We start from the raw sequence: 10,351 nt of genomic DNA, 5'->3' as shown, positions 1-10,351 counted from the left end.
CCCACCCCAAGCTGTGGGCTGCCAGGAGCTGCTGGTGATGGGTGCTCTTTCTAAACCCCTGCTCCTCCTTGCCTTGCTAATTATCCCCCAAAGCTCCCTGCCCAGAGGAATTCAGAACATGCTGCAGTTATTTGTGGAGCACTTTGTCTCTGGGAGATGGGGGGCTTACACAGCTCGGAAAAAGCAGCACTTGCCCACACAGACAACACTGCCTGGGGCTATTAATATCCAAGCACAATAGCTTCAGGACGAGGTGAAGTGTGGTTCACCCTGGCCACAGGGCTTCTCAGCCATGGAGACTGTTTTATTTTACAGCAGCCCTGCAAATACTGCAGCAATCAGACTCTTGCCCCACCTTCTGATCCAGTGTAAACAGCAGAAGAAAGGTGGAGGGCCTTGCATGAAACTGCAATTGCCTGTCCTCACGGTGTGTCCTGGGAGATAACAACAAATGGAGACTTGAAGTCTCAAAATAATATTTGATTAGTGACCCCCCAACCCCCGCTTTTTCTAAAGCATCCCAAGCATTCTACATTTGTTGTCTTTCTCAGTCTTAAAGTTATCTTTGTGCATAGGGAAAGGGTCAACACTTTTATACTTATTCACTCACAAAACTTGTATTGATTATCTACTATGTGTCTAAAGCACCCGGGCTCTGGTAATACTAAGACGAGGATGATAGAGTGCACTCCCTCAAGCTTGTAGCATGATGGAGAAAGACAGTTAATACACTGTTATATCACAGTGTGATTATTGCTGAAATAAAGCTAAGCATAAGAGGCTATGACAGCACAAAAGAAGGAGTAAAAACTCAGTTTCGAAGGGACAAAGTCAAGGAGACTTCAAAGATGAGAAATGATTGCACCGGGCCTTAGAGAGGAAGTTCAGCAGAACAAGGTGGGAAGGGCACGATATCAGAGGTAAGGGTATGTGCAAAAGCAGGGAAATATTGACCCATCTGGAGGCCAAGAGAGGGAATCTAGGTAATTTCCAGAGAGAGAGAGAGGGGAAGTATAGAGAAGAGAGAAGATGGACAGGAAAGAACAGACTTGCAAGTCATTGAATGTCTTGGGGCCTCAGTTTCTGAAGACAGGATTCTCATAAGCCCCTCTGAGTGTTTTTGCACTGGGTGATAGTGACAACTACATGTCTCGCTGTGTGCCCAGGCCTCATAGCCATGCACTCCAAAGGCTCTGTGAGGGGCCTCAGATTCTCCTGCAGTCTAGAGCACTTCAAGAACTAGTGTGTCTCAAGGCAGAGAATACTTTGCTTGAAGATGTGTGTGGCTCAATGATGGCCAAGGCAGACATGAGAGAATGAAGATAATGAAAACCCACCAGCTGTGACTGATGAAACCAAACCCACTCTCATCTGCTTCGGGAGCATGAAGGCTGGGAAGGACCCTCTGACTGGCACATCAGCCTGCAGGGTTCACTTGCTTATTTGTAAAATTTGGGAATCTGCTGACAGACTGACGTATTAATAGTGCAAATTACCCAGGTTCATCTGTAGCCCTAGCTCTTTGCTTCAAAAAAGATCACAAAGCCTGAGGTACTTCAAGATTGAACTGTGAAATGTCATTAGCTAAAACTCAGTCCTCACAGCTCCCAGAACTAATTATAGAGCTAGGAGTGGCTGGGGCCAGACCCCTCTGATATAAAAAGATTTTATGAAAGGCGAAAGGGGGGAGGCAACAATAATTCTCACCCTATTATATTCCTTTCAATTATTTACAGTAAGAGGCACTGATGGTGAACAAATATAGAGACTGGAATCCAGTGAGGTCACACAGGCGCTCTGGAAGCCAGTGATGCAGTATCAGAATCTGGGAACACAATGAGGCAATGTTTCAGCTGCTTGTGCATTCTTCACCTCCCATTGTCTCTGTCTCTCTCTTTCTCCTCTGCTTCCCCTCCCCCCACAACCAAAGTCAAGAGCGCAGACCCCATGGTGAGGATTCTCATCTTCATCCCACAGCCAGGACTTGGCAATATCTTTTATCAAGGGTTTTTACAGGACATTCGTAGTCTTTCTCCTAACCACACAGTTGGGGGCTGGGGTGCAATGAATGCTGGAAGCCCAATGGCAGGGTTGGGACGGAGCTAGTCAATGTGGCCTACGGACCCTCTGGGTGTCCCATGGCCACTAGGAAGCCCTTGAGCAAAAGCTCCGCAGCACCAAAGATTCATGTGCTCTTCTGGATGCCCAGCCTCCCTTGTATGAGGTTGGAGCCTCGACTTGCTGACTTCTGGCTAATGAAATAAGCACAGTGAGATAAGCTGTGTGAAGCATGCCCCTTACAGACAGCCTGCAAGATCCTTCAGCTCTTTCTTCCTCCACCACAGTGGCCTTAGATGGCACATATACCAGATGGTAGAGCTCTGAGACAGAGCCCTCTTGACCCACCTGTTATTGGACTTCGATGTCAGCAAGAAACAAATGTTTGCAATAACATTAAGCCACTGATGTGTCAAGGTTTGTCTGAGGTGACAGTGAACATTGCTTTTTCTAAATCGTATAAACCTCTGATAGCACAGGCACTAGGCATGGAGATATTCATTGAACACAATGAAAAAAGTCCACTATATTAAATAAATTCCTCTCTTTTTCTTGACCTAAATATTTATGTTTCAGAGAATCCTTGACCTGCAGGTTGAAGGAGAAGTCACAGTAAATAAGTCACTGGAGATAGATGGGCAGATGCTTATGTTACCGTCTTGGAGCTAGAACAATTTAATTCTCTCAAGGGTAGTGGGGGAAGGGAACCTCATGGGGGTTGCTGTGTAATCAGAAATGGTGAGCTAAATAGCAACAAACTTTGGTAATGGTTTTTTGCAAATGCTTATGTACACAAACAGACACACACACACACACACACACACATACACCCTTTTTCCCTGTGGAATCATCTTGCAATGTATGTCCATCATTGGAAAATTCTCTAATAGAGAAAATCAGTTGGTATGCCCATTATCTTGGACATTGTGTTTATATTTCTGGATGGTCCAGGACCCCTAGCAGTCTTTTTTTGTTTGTTTGTATTTTGAGATGGAGTCTCACTCTGTCACCAGACTGGAGTGCAGTGGCGCAATCTCGGCTCACTGCAACCTCTGATTCCTTGGTTCAAGCAATTCCCCTGCCTCAGATTACAGGCACATGCCACCACGCCCAGCTAATTTTTTTGTATTTTTAGTAGAGACTGGGTTTCACCATGTTGGCCAAGTTGGTCTCGAACTCCTGACCTCAGGTGATCCACCTGCCTTGGCCTCCCAAAATGCTGGGATTACAGGTGTCAGCCACCACACCTGGCCCTTGCTGTCTTTTCGAACCAATGAAAATTTCTTTTCTTTAATAAATTCTTTTGTGTTTTTCTATAATTTCCCTCCTTTCCTTCTATCTCTACATCAAGCTCTAACCTCTGACCTCAAATTTCTGGCTTCTTTTCTTATAATCTTTCAGAAAAGGGCACATTAAATAGTGTAGAAAACAAGACTCCCATAAATGTAGACAGGCAAAATATCCTGCGTAAGTAGCCAGAGGACTGTGATCAGAGCGGGTCCCAACACTTGGGAACTTCCTTAAGTCAGGCATTAGATGGTTTTTATCAACTGGTCATTAAGGCACAAAATTAGAAACAAGACAGCTCCAGAGTCCATTCTATTTGGCTGTTCAAAGCATTGTGTCAGGAGTCATTTAACCCAGGGATTGCACTGGAGAGGATGTGTGGAGGAGGTTTCTCTACCATGTCTCCCTTGGCACCATCTCCTTCCTAATTGCCACCTTGCTGAGGCAGGCACTCACACCTCCTCTTCCAGGACATTGCAGTAGTCTTCTTCTATTTCTTCTCCTCCAGTTTACCCTATTTGCTGCTGTCAGAGTACTCTCCCAAGGTACAACACTGACCATTCCTGTGCTCAGAAGCCTTCCCCAACTCCCCACTACTTTGTGCCAGAAACTTAACCTGGCATTCAGAGCCTCCAAAATCTGTACCCACTCTACTCTTTCAAGCCCACCTTTCTCTACTCCTTTTTCCATACTTTTAGTCAAACTTCCTGTATCAGTTATATCCCATGCCTCCCCACCAACTTCTTCAAGGCCACCATACTCATCTCTGACTGGAAAAATTCTATGAACCCTTTGAGACTTATCTCAGCTGTCACTCCCACGTCATAACGCCATGGCTTCCCTACTTAACCCAACACTGTGCATATATGGTCTCTCTCAGTTTAAAATGCCCCAGGACTTTGAACTTTTCATCTATAGCTAACACGTTCAGCCTTCTATTGCAGTTGTTATTTATTTAGTTCCACTATTAGAGAATCAGGCCTCTGAGAGTGAGCATCATGCACTATTCATGGTTCCTCTTTAACGGTGCATGTCTGTCCTTTTGCAGGGTAGTTACTTAATAAATATGTGGGCTATTGAATTGAATACAGGGCAGCCTAACATTAAAATTTAACCAGGCTATTATCCAAAGTGGGAATCAAGAGTTGACTGAACTTTCCTGAAACTTGATCAGGTCAATCTTTAAAGAGCAGCCTTTCTTGGAAAAATAAAGGGGAGGGGGGAGGGATTCAAGTCATCAGCAAAATAAATGGTAGCCCCCAGATTTTAGAGCTTAGCCAAGGGTTTGTCCATCTGCAAAACAAGGTCTGGCACTACACCCCCACAGAACAACAAATTGCACAGCTTATGGTTCAGAAGGCTGCACAGGAAGAGATAGTACTCTCCATTTACCAAATGTTTTCTGACTCTTTCCGCTAATCGGGAATCTCCATTAGAAAGTGACACCAGGTGTGTGTCACTGAGGTTCACCCACTCTCAGGCCTGCTGGTGCCTCCCAGACCCTTTGATCCTCTGCTCCCATTGTCTCCTGAAACCAATCCTTTCCATTTTGTATTTTTCCTCCTAGATCACCTGATACCTCCAAGCAAGCAGGTGTTCTTTTCAGAAGCCAGAAGCTGATAACCTTGGCTTTCTGATCTAACTCCAGCCCAAATTCATTGCAATGGAGGAATTGGGGAGGAGATTCTTCCAACTGAGAAGTGGGTGCCAACTCTCCCTTTCAAATTTGTTCATCAACAAACTAAAGGGGATGCCAGAAATGTCTGGAGCAATGGAAGAACCATTGGAATAAGTAAATAACTTTACAAGACAATTGTAATGTGGAATTCAATGAGTCCTATTCTCTGTAGACCTCACTTAAGGAATTATCTTCACAGCTTGATTATAAATTCATTGGTGCAAAAAATTATGTCTTAGATGATTTTCGTGCCTCATATTAGGTCCAGTCCTAAATTGAAAACATGATAGAATCTTATGCCTCGTTGATTTGTTGCTTCTTTAGTTGTTCCTGGATTAGATGTTTTCTTGGATTATACCCCTCACTGGTCTCTTCTACTAATTAAAACAGCTAGTTCAAAATACTTGCTCAATACTTGATTAGTTCTCATAGAAAGCTCAGTGGAAAAGTAGGCACGTTTGTCATTCTCCAGATACTTTGAAATCAAGAGTTTGAGATCAAGACCAGAGAGTGTGAGTAATTTTCCAAATATCACTCAGTAAACCAGGTATAGAAACCCCTAAATTGGGGGAAAATTTTACAAGAATAGAGATTGGCCTCATAGTAGGTGAATCCATTGAACAAAGTCAATTGATTTAAGTGGTTGCATTTTTTAAAACAGAGAGTCCTCATTGCCTAAATCCATCTTGATCGCAACTCAGTGTCCAACATCTAAGGAGAAATGGATTTAACAGAATATGATAACATTGGCTTATCTTGAGTCATTCCTCTTGTTCAAAAGGACAAACCACCACTAACTTTCCACAGAATTAGCCCCTGAGGGTTACAGATATGTGCTGAGGCAAGGGAGAGTGAAAGCATTAGGCTGGGCTTGTCCTCACGACCTGCTTTTGATGTTCAGCCAAGCACCAATTTATTCCTCCTTATGTTTCCCAGAACACAAAGGGAACTTCTATAGTATGGTCAGTGACTGTCTTCAAACACATGGAGATATGATAGCATACCAGAAAGCAATGTCCTGCTCAAGCATCCTAGCCAATGGATAGGGATCTGCTGCAGGTCTATGTCCATACCCAGGGGCAAATCTTACATTTACACATAGGCTCCAAGATTCCTCCAGAAATCCAAGATTCAGATCAAACTGTACACATCTCCCCTTGCTTGGCTGGCCTCAGGGATACAAGCTTAGGATCAAAGGCAATAGTGCTTCCATGACATTATATTCATGGACTAATTCTAGGCATCTTTACAATCTGTGGTGCAATCTATTTGTATGATGAGCATTAATATTTTAAAACACTTTCAAGATTTGGAGTGCAGGCAACAAAGCTTGATGGTGCAATAGGAAGACCAGAGTGCACTTTTGCCAAAAAAGCTAAGACGGCTTCATTTCCCCCACAATAAATCTACTGAGATAAGTAACATAATATTTTTCTCAAACTTGGAAGAAGCAGAGACTTTTGGATCAGGACACCTGAGTTTGGGTGGAGTTGTTTATTAATTGTGCGACTTTTAGCATATTACTTCTCCTGAGTCTCAGTTTCTTCACTTGAAGAATAAGAACCTAATACCTACTTCACGTGTGTATAAGGATGAAATGGGATAATAATATATGCATAAGTGCTTTGAAAACAGTAAAGAACAATACAAATATGCCTTTCTATTGTTTTATTCACAGTGCTCCTGCCTGATTGCATCTACTTAACCCACTCTCCAAGAGCCAGAATCAGATTTCAACCGTATGGAATCATCTACAATGCAGCAGATGGGTTTACAAGTCTCTTGGTCTCTTCGTGTAATTAACAGCCAAGAAGTCTAAAGCTTGCATTGTTTACGTGGAAGATGTTTCTTGCCCATTCCCACGCCATGCCATCTGAAATCGCTCCTTTTTTAATTTTTTCTGTGCAGTTTTTTTAACTTTGTGGGATCCTCTGCATATAAAACTCCATTCAACTACTTCATCCTACTGTAGAAAGCTACTTCCCTATGAGTTTAGCTCCATGATTTACAATGGTTTCTTTTCCCATTTGCTGTCTGAATTATGTTTCACAAGAACCCTTTGAAATAAGGAAGGCATGTATCACCTTTCCCTTTTACAGGCAAAGAAACTGAGGCACAGAAAGGCTTAGTAGTAGGTGATCCTGCAAGAATTCAAATGACTTGTCTGGTTCTAAGTTGAGTGCTCTTTTTCTGATGCCACATGTCTTTTCTCCAGAGAAGTAACCTACCTAGACCCAGAGGGAGCTTGAAGAGAGATTTTCATCTTACTGTGAGAAAACAAAGACCCAGAGAGTGGAGGGTTTGAGACCATCCCGGTCATTGCCATTATTTCTTTTCAAAGAGACAGAGGCCTCTGTGTGGAGCTGCTTCTGTGTTTGTGGTTTGAATTTTGCTGGTGAGATGTGAGACTCAAAAGAAATTTGAGAGATTGTGTCTGACCTTAAGGAATTTACTAAGAAACCAGGGAAATAAAGCTATCTTACAAGATGCTTAAAACAACAACTAAAGGCAGCCTTAGATTGGGAGGTACTCCCTCCAAGATAGAAATTTCTTAACCTTTGCTTTGAAGTCTGGTTTCTTTTTCAAGATCCAGAAGCATAATCCGTAGTTAGCTTTAGGTTCAAGCCCTTCCTAACTGATCATGTTCTAAATTCCTATAGTGGTCATCAATGTCATGTCAGCTCATGTGAAGGTTTTTTCTCCCTTTTTTTTCAGTGGTGAGGAAAAGATGTAGTAGTATTTTTCATGGACTTTGCAGCCTTCTTCATGGCAAATAACTTATTGGATTAGTTTTCGGTTCTTTTTAATCAAGGAGCTCTACATCTGACTTAGTAGAATACTTTTTCTCAAGGAGAATTGGGTATCTTACTTCACAGTTGCTGAAGTAACATGTGCTTTCTCCCCTGACTCTTCCCAGGAAGAAGGAGTAGCAATCGTGTCCCAAGTCCTTGAGGACTTCACAGGGTGTTCTAGTGTCCTGAGAATATACCTGCCTAAGGTAAGGCAGTCATGGTACCCTGGGATTGATGCACTTCTCACCCTCCACTTTGACTGTCAGAGGCATTCATAAGACTTTCTACATAGGGGATCCTTGGGCTGGCAGAGGTGGTCTTTGGATATGTAACGGCTATGTGCTGGCCTACAGAGCCCCTTTCCTGTCCTAGTACTCTGCCTGCTAAGATAAAGAATGGAATTGCCATGACTTTATAGTCTCTGAACACCTTTACCAAAACCACCTGGTTCTTAGGACAGACAAGTGGGATTAAAGAGAGGGAAAGCTCTGGGCCCATAGTTGATTTTGAAATGGGACATGGAATGGTGCAGGTGGGGATTCAGCAGCCATATTGGACTGAGGTTTGCAAACCCTCAGTGATGGCAGGCCCTACGGGAGTGCTGGGGCAGTCAAGTTCCAGAGGCCAGGCAATGTGGCATTTGGAGTCAGAAAGAAAGATCTGGCCATGAACTCCTGTTCCTCTCTATACCCTCTATATGACCTTGAGCTTGTTGTTTAACTTCAGAAACCTTCCATGTGGCCTGTCTCCTGGGAGGACTGTATTAGTTACAACATACGTAGGCACTCAAAAACGCTGGCTAGCTGTCATCATTTTTATCCTATGCTATGTACAGAGAAAAACATGATCCAAATAGAGTAAAGAATTACAAAGATAATTCCTGGCCTAGGACCAGAAGACTTTCCTAAAGCGAATTAATTAAATATATAAATGTATAATATTAAATATATATTTGATTTATTAAATATATAAATATTAAATATATTTGAACATATAAACATTAAATGATTAAACATATAAATATTAAATATATATTTAATTGATCATATAAAAATAATTATATCTTTTAAATATATATCATATATTTATAATAAGCAGTAGTGTAGGGGGCAAAGCTACATGGAAAAAATCATGAAGCTGGAAAACAGAGAGACAAGGGTATAGCCTAGCCTTGCATCTCCGCTGCCTAGCTGCCTAATCAAGTAAGCTTGGGCTAATCATGATCTCTGTCTTTCTCAGGTTTCTCATCTCTTAAATAAGTATAATAAGATTCCCCTCGTCTATTGTGCAGAGAAAATTTGTGAAGGAAAAAATACCATTCTGTGTGTCAACCTGCTCTGAAAACATAAAGTTGTCTGTGATTATGAAAGATGATGATTAGTTAAACCTAAATAAGGCTCTGGAAACTGAAATATCCCCATACCTTACGACCAGAGCAACATCATCACATTTGATTCTTCTCTTTCCTCACTCTCCACTCTGCCCAGCACACCATTCTGACCTGCTGCTCCCTCTCCACTGCTCAAGTGCTCAGGATTGCATGGTGTCCTCAGCAACATATACTGGAAAAACATTTTTAAAAAGGCACAAATGGGCTGGGCACAGTGGTTCACGCCTGTAATGCCAGCACTTTGGGAGGCCAAGGTGGGTGGATCACCTGAGATCAGGAGCTCGAGACCAGCCTGGCCAACATGCAGAAACCCCATCTCTACTAAAAATACAAAAATTAGGCCTGGCACAGTGGCTCATGCCTGTGATCCCAACACTTTGAAAGGTCGAGGCAGGCTGATCACAAGGTCAGGAGTTCGAGACCAGCCTGACCAACACAGTGATATCCCATCTCTACTAAAAATACAAAAAATTATAGGCGTGGTGGTGGACGCCTGTAATCCCGGCTACTCGGGAGGGTGAGGGAGGAGAATCACTTGAACCGGGGAGGCGGAGCTTGCAGTGAGCCAAGATCTCGCCACCGCACTCCAGCCTGGGTTACACAGTGAGACTCCATCTCAAAATATATATATATATATAAAACAATAATAATAATAATAATAATAATAATAATAATAATAATAAAAGGCACAAATGTAGCAATCATCTATGCGGGGGCAGGGAAGACAAATTTGATGAAGGACTCCCCTGCTCCCCCGGAAGTTATAGTGCAGAGCAGCACTATCGTTCTCACAGCGGGTGGGTGATGGGGATTTCAGGGAGTCCATCCACCTGTGCTCACTGAGCCTGGTCCTGGACCATTTGCCCAGCCAATTCATCCCTTTCATCCTCCTTCCCTCAGGCAAGTGCTGCCTCCTCCAAAGCCTTTCTCAAAAGACCTTTGAGATTCCCTAGACTGAACTCTATGAATGTTCTTTCCGTTTCCCCAGGAATTTGGCTATAGCTGGTATTGGGTTCCTCAAGCCAGCCCACCTGCGCTATGGGAATGTCAAAATTGTCCTGGCAAGCTGAGGGGGCATCCAGAGGTCACCCAGCTTTCCCCTGAAGCGTTGCTCAGAGGCTACTGTACCATAAAAGGGAGTTCCCA

General features: G+C 43.0%; 1 long non-coding RNA gene across 1 annotated transcript; it reads left to right on the top strand.

Moving 5' to 3' along the window:
- Positions 1-1,766: 1,766 nt before the first annotated feature.
- On the top strand, positions 1,767-7,049 carry LOC101141583 (uncharacterized). Its single transcript, XR_002008100.4, has 3 exons — positions 1,767-1,950; positions 4,913-5,137; positions 6,702-7,049. It is a non-coding gene; the product is annotated as an uncharacterized lncRNA (long non-coding RNA).
- The last annotated feature ends 3,302 nt before the right edge of the window (positions 7,050-10,351 follow it).

Source organism: Gorilla gorilla, chromosome 10, assembly GCF_029281585.2.
Source record: "Gorilla gorilla gorilla isolate KB3781 chromosome 10, NHGRI_mGorGor1-v2.1_pri, whole genome shotgun sequence".
Lineage (NCBI taxonomy): Eukaryota > Metazoa > Chordata > Mammalia > Primates > Hominidae > Gorilla > Gorilla gorilla.
This window is presented reverse-complemented; position numbering and strand designations above follow the sequence as displayed.